This window comes from Mustela erminea, chromosome 17, assembly GCF_009829155.1.
Source record: "Mustela erminea isolate mMusErm1 chromosome 17, mMusErm1.Pri, whole genome shotgun sequence".
Classification (NCBI taxonomy): Eukaryota; Metazoa; Chordata; class Mammalia; order Carnivora; family Mustelidae; genus Mustela; species Mustela erminea.
The window spans coordinates 61,289,498-61,301,752 of NC_045630.1; positions in this window are offsets into that span (position 1 = coordinate 61,289,498).

The window sequence follows — 12,255 nt, forward strand, 5'->3', positions numbered from 1 at the left end:
GGGCCAGACTCTGTTAATATCGGCTGGGCACGCATGCGTCTGTCTTCAGCTGCAGAGTGGTGCTGCAGCTGGCAAGTCCGTCGTGGCTTGGGCAAAATGGCTTACCTCTCCTCCATGCAGTGTCTCTTCCTCCAGCAGGCTAACCTGAGCTCGACGAGGTGGTGGCAGCAGCCAAGGTCACAAGAGCAGCAAGAGGAGAAACCTCAGCACACAGGTATTTCCAGTCATATCAGGACACGTGGCTATGCCAACAGTGGCGTGGGAGGGCATTAGCTAATGCTTGGATACAGGAAGTGGGAGCTAATGTGGTCATCGTCACCACTGATCTACCCCAAGAGCCAAGGATCACTGTTTGGGGACCAGAGCACAAAACAACTGTGTCACCGACTCTCCAGCCCTGACCTCCAAACCTCCACCAATAGTAATACAATCTGGGTGAGGGGGTGGGGGCAGGCAACAACATCAGTTGGCTTTTTTTTTGGAGTTTACTGGAAACCAAGCTTGGGAGGAAATGACCAAGTCATTGTTCCTGTGGTTGGTTTGGCAGAATTCTGGAAGCAGAGAGTCGTCTCCATCTGACAGAAGGATGGTTCCACTGGGTGTGAGATATCTTCTTCCTGTAAAAAGTGAGTCATGATAAGAATAGAGTGCCAGACCTCCCTCGTACTCGTCAGCGTGGCAAAGGAGAATGTGACCAAATCCATGACGAGTGCGCTCCCTTTCCTGGGAGGCAAGGAATACAAGAACCTGGCAGGAGAAAGAAGTGCTCCTGGGGCGGCTGCCCCAATCTGCTCTCTGCTAGCGTTTCCTTTTGTCTTGATTTCTATGTTCCAAATCTTCTCCTTGTGCCTTGCTGTTGTTTCTCTAAAAATGTCTTTTACTTGGCAACATCCTAACCAAGAAAAGGAAAATATCTAACAAGAAAAAAACACAGCTTGCCTGTCATTTCAGGGACTTAGGGACAGAACAATAATTTGTTATTGAGTTATTACGGGTTGAATTGTGGCCCCTCAAAATTCACGTGTTCAAGTTCAAACTCCCAGGACCTCAGAATGTGACCAATTTGCAAATAGGGTCATTGCAAATGCCATTACTGAAGATGGGGTCATGCACACAGAAAGAACAGACTTGAGATGATGAAGCAGAGATCGTGGTGATGCAGCAGGAGCTAAGGACCCCAACGATTGCCAGGCCACCATCAGTAGTTAGAAGAGGGGCATGGAACAGCCTTCTGAAGAGCAAACTCCACCAATGCCTTGATCTCAGACTTCTGACCTCCAGAACCCAGACGATACATTTCTGTTGCCTAAGCCACTCAGTCTGTGCTAATTTTTGTTACAGTAGCCCTAGCAAAACAACACAGGTGTGAGTAACTACCTATGTCATGGGCCATTTCCACTCATTTTCTGTCCCACTTCCTTGCCCCCAAGACTGTTGGCTCCACTTCCAGATGAGAACACTGAGGCTGAGCCAGCATGGTCAAAAGCCAGGCTCAAGCCCGGGGGTCCTGACCCTGTCCATGCATTTTCTTTTACACAATGTTGCTGCCTACTGGTTGCTGGCAAAAGGCCGATGGCAAGCAATTCTAAAGGTAGCTAACACCCCCATTGTGCCATAGAATGGTTGCTGAAAAAATTAGTTCTTAATTGATTCTTCATAAACTTGATGATATTTTAAGTATTTCCAGGAGTTCCCTATTGAAAGGAGCCCTATGGGAGAACCTTTTGTATTGCAAAGGGTCCTTCTGGGTTGTGAATGATAACTTTGCTTCCCTCTTGATTCATTTGCTTTGCAAGTGTAATTCGTTCTCATAAGAGAGGTTTTTGAGAAAGCAAGACTGCCTTCAGTTTTGCACCTCTGCCTTGGCTGGCGGGGGCTCAGTACATGCTTGCATTTGCCATTGTGGTGATAGCAGTGACGGGCGTCCACCGGTGGCACTGCCTTTTAAATACAGGGCCTGTCTGCAGTGATTTCCTCCCATTTCAAGCCGTTTTCAGCATCCTCAACTTAAAATCATTGCTTGGGTAGAAAAAGGAAAAAACATCATTTTGCTAAATGCCAACATTTACCTATTAATTACTCCCTAACTATTAGTGAGCTTTGTGTTAATTACTATTCCAAATTCCTAGGTGCTGGTAAATTAGCAGGTGCTTCATTTCCTTTCCTGGGTCTGTCTTTAGGCTGCCAGGGCAGAAAGATTCCCCTCAGGAGATGCATATGGCCCATCGGAGAGGGGCTGGTGGTCGCTAGAGTGGCTACAATCCTCCTACTTTAATGACAACCTCTATTTGGGAAATATAGTTTGCCAATGTTTTAGATAACTTTCAAGGTTCTTTCCTGCAATCACTTTCATTATTAGTTAGTTAATTCACAAGCATCAAGGGAGTATCTACTAAGTGCCAGGCACTGTCCTTGGCTCTGAAGATGCAGAGTTGAGCAGAGGAACTCCAGCCCTGCTGCTCACTCCTCGCCATCTAGCAGGAAGCCACATGGGTAAGTCAGAACCACAGCAATGTGGTGAGTGCTCTGTCAGGAGGCTAGAGAGCACAGAAAAGAAGCGCTACACGTTGCTGGAAATGGCAAAAACCATTTCCCAAAGTTGGCGGCATCCTCACTAAATCCGAAGGCTCAGTAGGAGTATGCCCAACGCATAATGTGACAAAGGACATTTCAAGAAGAGAGAGGAGCGCGTGTCAGAGGCAGCTCTGAGCACCTGGTGTTTGGAGACTGGTGGGTGGCTAGACACAGGAGCTGATGAGGGAGGAGCAGGAAGTGAGTTTAAACCAGTTTCCCAGGGGGCAAGATCGCAAGGGAGCTTGGACGTTAGTCCACTAGTCATAAGGAGCCACCGAAGGGTTTTATCCTAGAAGGGGGGACTTGATTAAATTTGGTGGCATGGAAGGTGGTCTGCAAAGTGAAGGGGCTGGAGGCAGGGAACTGAATGGGGAGACAAATACAGTAGACAAAGGTCCAATCCAGGGGAGCAGCGGGACAGACGGAAAGAAGCGCCTTTGAAGGTCTAATTAGCCTTATTAAGCAATTCATCAACAGGGCAGCATCCCACCCAAAAGGCAGAGAGATACTCCAAGGAGTTGTATGAAATGGAAGGTGTTAATAGGCAGGAAGGTGGGGCAGGGAAGTTATTAGGGAAAAAAAAGACAAAACAAAATGAGAGAGAGAGAGAGAAAGGTTTGTTTCAGAACATGACATCTTCTTTTCAGGGAAGGAAACAGTTTCCTTTTTTTCTTTTTCTTTCTTTTTTTTTTTTTTTTTTTTTTTGCTATGGATAAAAATACAATTTTTAAAATATGTATTTTTTTATTGAAGTATAGTTGACACACAACAGTGGGAGTTCTCTATTTTTTTTTTTTTATGCAGGTTACCTCACGAGTGCTGATTGGGAAATTTCTGATCAACTTTTTTAAAAGGTCACAATTAAAACTGTAATTAAGTCTTAGTTTGCTACTATCGGGGCAAACAACACCATTCTGAGCTTGTTTCTTTTTCTTTCTTTCCATCCTTCATCCCTCTCTTCCTCTTTCTCTTTCTTTCTTTTCTTTCCATCATATGTACTCAGCTGCATTTTGTTTTTAACAGTATGTTTAGAGTGCAGATGTCACAAGGAAGCTTCCAGAAATGACATTTGTGCTCACTGCTTGCAGGGCGGGTTAGGGTCTGCTCACTCGTTCTGACCCAGCCACCGTGAGGAAGTCACACCTGAGTCACAGAACAAGTGAGTCCCGTTGGCGTTCGCATGAGCAGGAAACGCTGGCCCGAGGTTTTTCAGTCAGGTTTCCAGGTACACATCACGGAACCCCCTTGGGCCACCATAAGCAGGAAACGAATTTATTAAAGGATACTGGGTAACTCAGAAAATGTCCAGGAGGGCGGGAGGGTTAGGCCTGGGAGCCACAAGACTGGGGTGGGCCTAGGACCACACTCCGGATGGCTTCTGAGGAGACCCCATTGGGCGGAGGGGAGTGGGGGGGTGACAGCACACAGTTCACACTCCTGACCCTGGAAGCCCCAAATTCTCCTGCCTCCAGCAGCCCAGTGCTCCCTAGTTTCCCTCAGCAGAATGCAGTTTCCAGCGCCTGCTTCCTCAGTCCATTGTTTTCCTAATCGAAGTCTCCAGGCAGCATATCTGACCATCGGAACTTGGTTCTGTGAGTAAACCCCAGCTACAAGGAAGGCTGGAAGCCTTTCTCCTTGAGGAGGGGAGGCTTGTGTTGCAGAAAATACCCCAAACATAAGAGGGGTTTTAGAGCACGTGATTAGGAAACAGACAAATATTAGCTCCAGGAGGCAGCATGTGAAGAAGACGCTGGAATTAAGTGGTCTCTTCCTCCTGGGCTTCGTGAATCACTGCTTTTGTAGACATTGCAACTTTTTACTTTGTAGGATAGTTCTTTTCCCCAAACTGGGAAACTCCCCGTGGCAGGTGCGGTGTCATTTTCGGCTTTGTGTGCCACTTTGCTGATGCCGTATACCCAGGAGCAGCTCCTAAATGCGTGTCTCCAAGCCCACGACGACCACCGAGCCTCAGGGCTTGCTCATTCAGGGAGGCCCCGCCACGTACCTGCCGTGTCCTGACCTGTGTGGGGCACCGCAGCTGACTCAGCACCTGGACGGGGCACAGGTGGGCTCGCACCCTGCAGTCACCTTCTGAGCAAGTGCACAGGGATGGCACCCGGCATGGGTCATCACGGTGATCACCCGTCATCCTTATAGGAATAATGAGTTTGCCCTGGGAGAGCGGCCTTCCTTCATCATTCAGGGAGGTCAGAGACACCTTTGGCAGGCCACCCCAGCAGCCCTTACTTGGCACTAGTTTCCAAGGATGCTGTCTCAATAAAAAGAAACCCAGAGGAAGAAGTACTGAGTTCCAAGGCCATGTAAGGAAAGGACCTCGTAGGCCATCTTGTCTTTGAAATGAGGACTCTAGGCCTGGGGGAGAGGCTTAACCCACTGGTAACTCTGTTCCCATCTGTCTTTCTGAGAGGGAATGCTCAGGGATGCTCAGCGTCCATGCTACTGATTCTCCTGCAGCCCAGGGTGTTGCCCAACTCTTACTCCTCCTCCCAGCAGAGCTGCTGCCCCCGGGAGATTGGAGTCACTGCAGGGAAAGAAAGCCATTCATCACAACTCTGCCACAGACTTAATCATGATCCCAGAGGGGAGAAGTGAGGCCTTGGGCAGATGGCTTCACTTCTCAGTCTTGAGTTTTAGTGTTGAGGGTTAGGACTCCCCATGGGGTTCTGACCAGTTTCCCTGGAAACACAGGCAGAAAGAGTCTTCGAGGAAGCCAAGCAAATCTACTGTGACCAGGAGCCCATGCCCAACACCACCCGCAGACTTCAGCAACTTCCAGCGGATTGAGGTAAGTGGGTTCACTAGAATTCAGGGTGAGTCAATGCCCCAGATCCCAGTGATAATGGGGGCTTCTATGTCTTGCTTTAGTTAAGCTTTCAGAAGAGTACAGTGTGGACTTCTGATCTGCCTCGGTGTAGAACCGAAGACACGGATTTTAGGCATATTGAGATTAGTCTCTTGCTCCTTACCACACTCCCGGTGTCCGTGCTCTAGGTTTTCCTGATCATGGCCCCATTCTTTAGAATCTGAGGTTTCTTAAAAACCAAGCCTTTAAGCAATCTCATTTTAAGTTATTTTATGTCTACTTCCACCCAAACAAGATGAGGTCCACTTTACTGAAGTTACTCTCCCTCCTTAAGCAGCTGAAAAGCTGGACAAAAGGTATGGAACAATGGGTTTCAGACACTGGACAACAGGCAGTAAAGGACAAATTTCCCTGAGAAAGGAAGAACAGGGAAGCCCAGCGGTGTCCCAAAATGATGTCAGGGAAGAGTTTCTAGGGCACAGAACAGGGAGGAGGAGACCCAGGCAAAGTCTCCCAGAGTTGGGAGATGCCGTTGGAAGATTAAGGAACCCAAGGCAGCTCCAGTTCACAGAGCCAGATGTCAGTGAACACAGACCTGTGCAGAGAGAAAACTGCAGACGTCTTCAGAGGGTTCCCTTGGAATCTTTGGCCAAATACCGATTAGTGATTGCGTGTGAGGAAACTAGCTGAGACAAGAGAAAGACCCACCAGAAAAGAGCAGGAGAAACAACTTCCAAAGCCCACACAGAACTGGGTATCATTTGCAACAGTTAGAGTGGAGAAACCTGAAGTATGTAGGATATCAGAAAGACATCTGAAAGACTACTGTGGGATGAGATTATCTGGTATCACTCAACAAAGGTCAATAGCAAGCCTCAAAAGGGCCCCACTGTTTTTTTTCTTAACTGCATCCCAGGACAAAGCACAAAAGCATGTAAAGGAGTGCCAAACATTCAGCACCCAAAAACATAGAATGTAAAGTGCTTAGCATCCAATGAAAAATGGTCAGGCATACGAACAAGAAAATATGTATGATCTCTCATGAGGAGTCATACATATGTGTAATTGGTGGTCCTTGTGTAAGAAGAAGGAAATAATGCTAACAGTTGAAATCAATAAAATCTTAGAAAGAATAGCAGTAGAAAAAGGAAACCAAAAGCCAATTCTTTGAGAATGTTGATGAAATCTATAAACTACACATACTGATCATGAATAAAAAAGAGAGAACCCAAATGACCCACATCAGAATGAGAAAGTGGACATCACAATAGATCCTATAGAATTAAAAGGATAACAAGGGGTATGATAAACAACTTTATGACAGTAAGTTCAGTGATTTCGATGACATGGTACAAATTTCTTAAAAGGCATAATCTACAATGCTCTAACAAAAAGAAGTAGATAACCTGAATTGTCTTAAAGCTATGAAAGACATTTTTTTTTTTTTACTAAAAATTTTTGGATGAAGAAATTGCAGGCCCAGAAAACTTCTCTGGCAAGTTCTACCAAACATTTAAGGAAGAAATGATACCAAATCTACACAAACTCTCCCCACAAATTGAAGAAGAGTATGGTAGGCAGAATAGTGGTTTCTACAGATGTCCATGTCCTAATCCCTGAAACCAATGGATGAGTTGCCTCACATGCCAAAAGGGGCTTTATAGATGTGACCAAGCTATGGATCTTGAGATGGAGAGATTATCCTGCATTATCCTGGTGGGCCCAGGGTAAGCACAGGAGCACTTGCAAGTGAAAGACAGAGGCAGGAGAATTGAAATTAGAGATCAGATGATGCTACACTGTTAGCTTTGAAGAAGGAAGACAGGGCTGTGAGCCAAGGAATGCAACAGTCTCTGGAAGCCAGAAAAGGCAAGGAAATTGACTCTCCTAGAGCCCCACGAAGGAAGTCAGCCCTGCCAACACCTTGATTTTAGCCCAGTAAGATTCACTGTGGACTTCTGACCTCCAGGACTGTGAGATAATAAATTTTGTTGTTTCAAGCCACTAAATCTGTGTTCATTAGTTCAGCAGCAATAGAAAAATAATACAAACAGGGAACACTTCCAACTCTTCCTATGAAGCCTGCATTATCTTGATACCAAAACCAGACAATGGCATTACAATAAACCACAGAAGAACAACATTAGATGTCATCAGCAAATTTAAGCAAATCTACTCTACCAATATATAACAAAGATAATTCCTCATGCCCAGATAGGGTGTAACCCAGGAAAGCTATTATGATTCAATATTCCATCGCTTTTCCAACCTGCTCCAAATCCCTTTAATAGACCTGGCCTCCAGCAACCCACCCTATCCCATCTTCCACCTTTCCCCATTCCACTCTTCACTCAATTTATCTGCCTCAGCCTTCTCAGCATTTCCTAAATATATAACATATCTCTGTATGCTCATGCCTTTGCTCATGCTCTTCCCCCGCAAACAGTGTCCTCTCTAGCTTTCTCACTAGGGACACTTATTCACTCTTCATATCCTAGAACAGATCTCTTCTGGTGCTCTGAGAAGCCTTCTGCTTTTAGTCTCAGGCTCTTCCTCCCCATCTTCTGTCTCTCTCCACAGCACTCCAATGGGACCCATCTTATAGGACTTCACCTTCTGATACAATTCTTACTTTCTTCCCAGATTGTGAGTTCCATCAGGGCAAGAATGGGGTCGAATTCATCTCGGAATCCTCAATGCCTAGTACAGTGCCTGTCACGTGGGAGACTCTTCATAAATTACTGATCAATAGATACTGAACTAGAGAATAGTTGACAGTCACTTGAGATAGAGTCTAGTGTTCTGTGGCACAGAGGGAACTAATCCACAAGGAAGAAATGAGCCTCAGAGACTGGAAGGGTTCCAAAAAGAAACACATCATCTTTCCACTCAAAATTACATCATCTAATTGACACGTGTTTGAAGCCCCACCACGTTGAACCATTTATACATATGATATTTCTTTTGAGGGTAATAAGGAGGATGTAATTAATACCATTTTTTAAGGAGGAAACTGGAGCTGAGGAAGGATAAAGTGTTCACCCAAGATTGTGGAATGAGATAATGGCAGAGCAGTGATATCCACTCCCAGGTGGCTCACGGTACCCTCTGCTGCCTGTTCCTCTCAGCATATGCCACAACTTCCCACCTCGACCTGAAGGAAGTGAAAATCAGATGCAGGCATCCCCTTTGCAGTTCTGAACCACATGCCCTCTCGATGATTTTCACTGTAGGCTAAGGTACTGGAGGTCTCCCCAGCCTGGTAGAAACCCTGGCTGCCCTTTGACCGCTACATCTTCTGGCTAGCAGAAGGTCTTATCTCTAGCAAAGCACTTAGAACACTAATAAAAATGAAAAAGAGAACATGTTTGAATGGAAGACAAGTAGGTACAGCCAATAGCCCAGTGAGCCTTCCCATTTTACATCTTAGAAATCATGGAATCACCCAGACACAGTCAGCCATCTCCACAGCCATGGCATCTTCACCTTGGGGTGTTGGGGGTCACTGGCCAGTCTGACACACCTGAGATTGGTCCCTTTATTCTTGTTTGACAGGTATCTTCTCACACTAATCTCTCTAGTTGGTCTTTTGGTTTTTACCATGTCTGCTCATCTATCTTCAACTTCACCTATTCTGCTCAGTTGTGTCCCCATCCCTGTGAAACTTGGGTAACGTAGATAAAATCTCTTACTTTTGTCTCTACTCCTTCCTCACCTTGGGAATTTCTTTTCCATTCCCCCTTTTCAGATCCCATCACTCTTTATGTAGAAAAGGAGCTGAATTCTTTCCCCTTGATTATTTTTTTCATCTGTATAATGTAGTATTTTAATCTCTTCCTGTATGAGAAGAACATGCTTAGTCTCCTTTTACATCTCCAGAATTATTTCGTTTGCATTCATTTTATTTTTTTAAGATTTTATTTATTTATTTATTTATTTATTTATTTATGGGAGAGAGGGAGTGCAAATACAAGCATGAGCTGGGGGAGAAGGAAGAGAAGAAGAGAAGTAGATTCCCCACTGAGTTGGGAACCCAATGCAGGACTCAATCCCAGGACCTTAAGACCATGACCTGAGCCGAAGGCAGATGCTTAACCAACTGAGCCACCCAGGTGCCCCTGTTTTGCATTCATTTTAGCTACTACCATAGCATGCTTAGAAAGATGTTCTTCCTAAGGGGGTGGCTCTTGATCTTTGACAACCAAGAAGAACAGACAATAATCCTTGTGTAATGCTTTCCAGATTGAACACTGAGGTACAAAGTTTAGGGACACAAGCAGAGACAGATTTAGGTCCCTAAGACAGTAGTAGTGGTAACAATACCTGACATTGGTAAAGCTTTTCACCTGATGAAAAATGAAAAAGCATTTCCCTGATGACATTCCCCAACCCTTAACAACCATTTAAGGTGAGCAGGGCAGGGCAGTTTCCATGAGTAATAAAAACAGTTGCTTATTCCAGGGGTAAATACTCACAAAGACTTCTGCCCTTGTGTTGTGTTTTTGCATGTGACCTGGCTTTCTCAGGTCCTCCTTCTTGAGAAAGAAAGACTGGATTAGCTCAAATGCTTAACCCATACCCTCAGAAAGTTCATTTGCTTTTGCAAGATTTCTGCAGTTCCAAGAGGCTGATGTCCTCAAAGCATCCTCTAACTCTGACTTCATGCCACTTTTCAGCTCCTGCTCTCATCCAGCTGTCTTACGGAACTCAGCATTACTTTTTAATTTACATAGACACCACACACACACACACACAGAGAGAGAGAGAGAGAGAGAGAGTCTTCATAAATAAGAAAGACTCTGTTAAAGGTTTGGGGACAAGAAGAGTGAGTCTTTTACATGAAAAAAAATTAATACAAACCTTTTAAAACTGGACATCAGATTTCCCTGGTCTAATGGGTGGATCTCCCTACCCATCTTAGCAGGCCAGCCACTCTTTCCTTCCCTGTCTTCTCTTTCCATCCCTCAAATTCACGTTCATTTCGGGGGGAGAACCAAGAACCCACCAACATCTTTCTACCAGGTCTCAAGTTCCTTGTCATGGAATTCTCACCTTCTGCCCCAAACATTTTATCAAGGTGTTTCCCAGAGCAAATAGGAAATCTGGAGATATCCACGAAGATCATCTTTTTGAATTCCTAATATAAGCAAGGAAACTGAGTCTCAAAGGCTTTATGTGACCTGCCCATGGTCAGGGAGTTGGTATCACTTCTAATCTTCCATTAACTGCAGGACACAAAGCCTGAGACATAACTTTCCAATAAAACTCCCTGTGCAAGGCTGTGAGCTTATTTTAAGATACAGTCAATTGTACTTTGAACATTTTAAGTTAACAGTATGGTCCTCTTCTCCCAGCTCCATGGAGCAGGGGCGGGGGGCTGTGAAATGAAATTGTGATGTGTGGCCTGCTGGATGCTCGTCTCGTGTTGCTACAGTATTGTGGGTGTTGCCAACTGCCTCAGGAAGTGTAAACACTAATGTTACTTCTTCCACTGCCTGTGGTACTAACTGAGTGATACAGATAGAGTTAGTTTCTATTCCAGTAAACACAATGTCCAATTTAAAGAGATTCTCAGGTTTTCTCCTTCCTTTCTGTATTGTTTTCCTCCTATATTGCTCATTCCCTTTATTATAATGTGATCTGGATACTCGCTTCCATTCATAAATCAATATGTTCCAGCAGTAGTAAATGTAAGTACTCATTCCAGGGGTAAATGCTCTGAGAGATTTGTACCCTCGTGTGTGTGTGTGTTTATTTAGCCTGGACTGAGGCTCAGGCTGAATTTTCCGAGTAAAGACCACACACACTAGAGTTCCTTCCACAATCAGTCCCTGGGGACCCTCACACCAGCGCCTCACGTCCTCCTGCTTTATCTCAGACACATGCCCGCACCACAGATCGGATGCGGCAATCCAGGAAGGGTAGGACATGGAGCTTGACAGGAAAATCCCAAAGCAGGTACTGAGAGAAATGCGCCTGGTCCCCCAGGTACAGCATGGTGTCAGGAAAGCCAGACCTCGGCGCCAGAGCTGCTTCTGGAGTGACACATGCGTCCTGGCAGGGGAAAAAAAAGCCAGGGCAACTCCAGGAGCAGTGACGAGGTGGGCAGCAAGATGGAAGTCAGTGAACGAGGGTCGGATCCATTCTCTCTCCCACCGCGGGACTGAGGGACTGCTCAGGGGAGAGAGGGCAGAACTCTAGAAGGACGGGGAGAGTGGGCAGCTTAGCAAGATGAGACCCCCACTCACTCCACAGAGATCTGTGTACAAACATATATGTATGGGACATTGCTCTGACGCCTAGGGAAACAGCCATAAAAAAATTAAACATAGTTCCCACACTTGTGCAGCTTATTATGCAAAGGAAGAGAGATCATAATTCAATAATCACAGAAGTGGTTAAGTAATTCCTATGGTGATAAGGGCTGTGAGGAAGAGGTAGAGGGGCTGTGTAAATGCGCGCTAGTGAACCCGCGCTGGGCCCGGGTGGTCAAAAGCACTGCCAAGGGGGTTGAACAAGTAGGTGGAGCCCCAAGGGATGAGTTGCCTACATGAATGGCACCCATGAGAGAGAAAAGGTAAGTGCTGAGCACTTATGCATTCGATAAATATTTATTAGGTGCCTACTGTATACCGGGCACACGCAAAAGCATTTGGGATGCATTAGTGAACAAAAAGGCAAAGCTCCCCGCCCTCACGGAGCCGGCGTGCCTGTGGAATGAGAAGATGAAAAGCCAAAATTGTGCGGGCCTCAGTGTGGCTTCTGCGAGTGAGGGGGAGAGCCGGAGATGATGCTAGGCAGTAGGAAAGGGCCAGATGACAAAGTCGTCTTCATCGCCGGGAGGGGCATAAGATCCT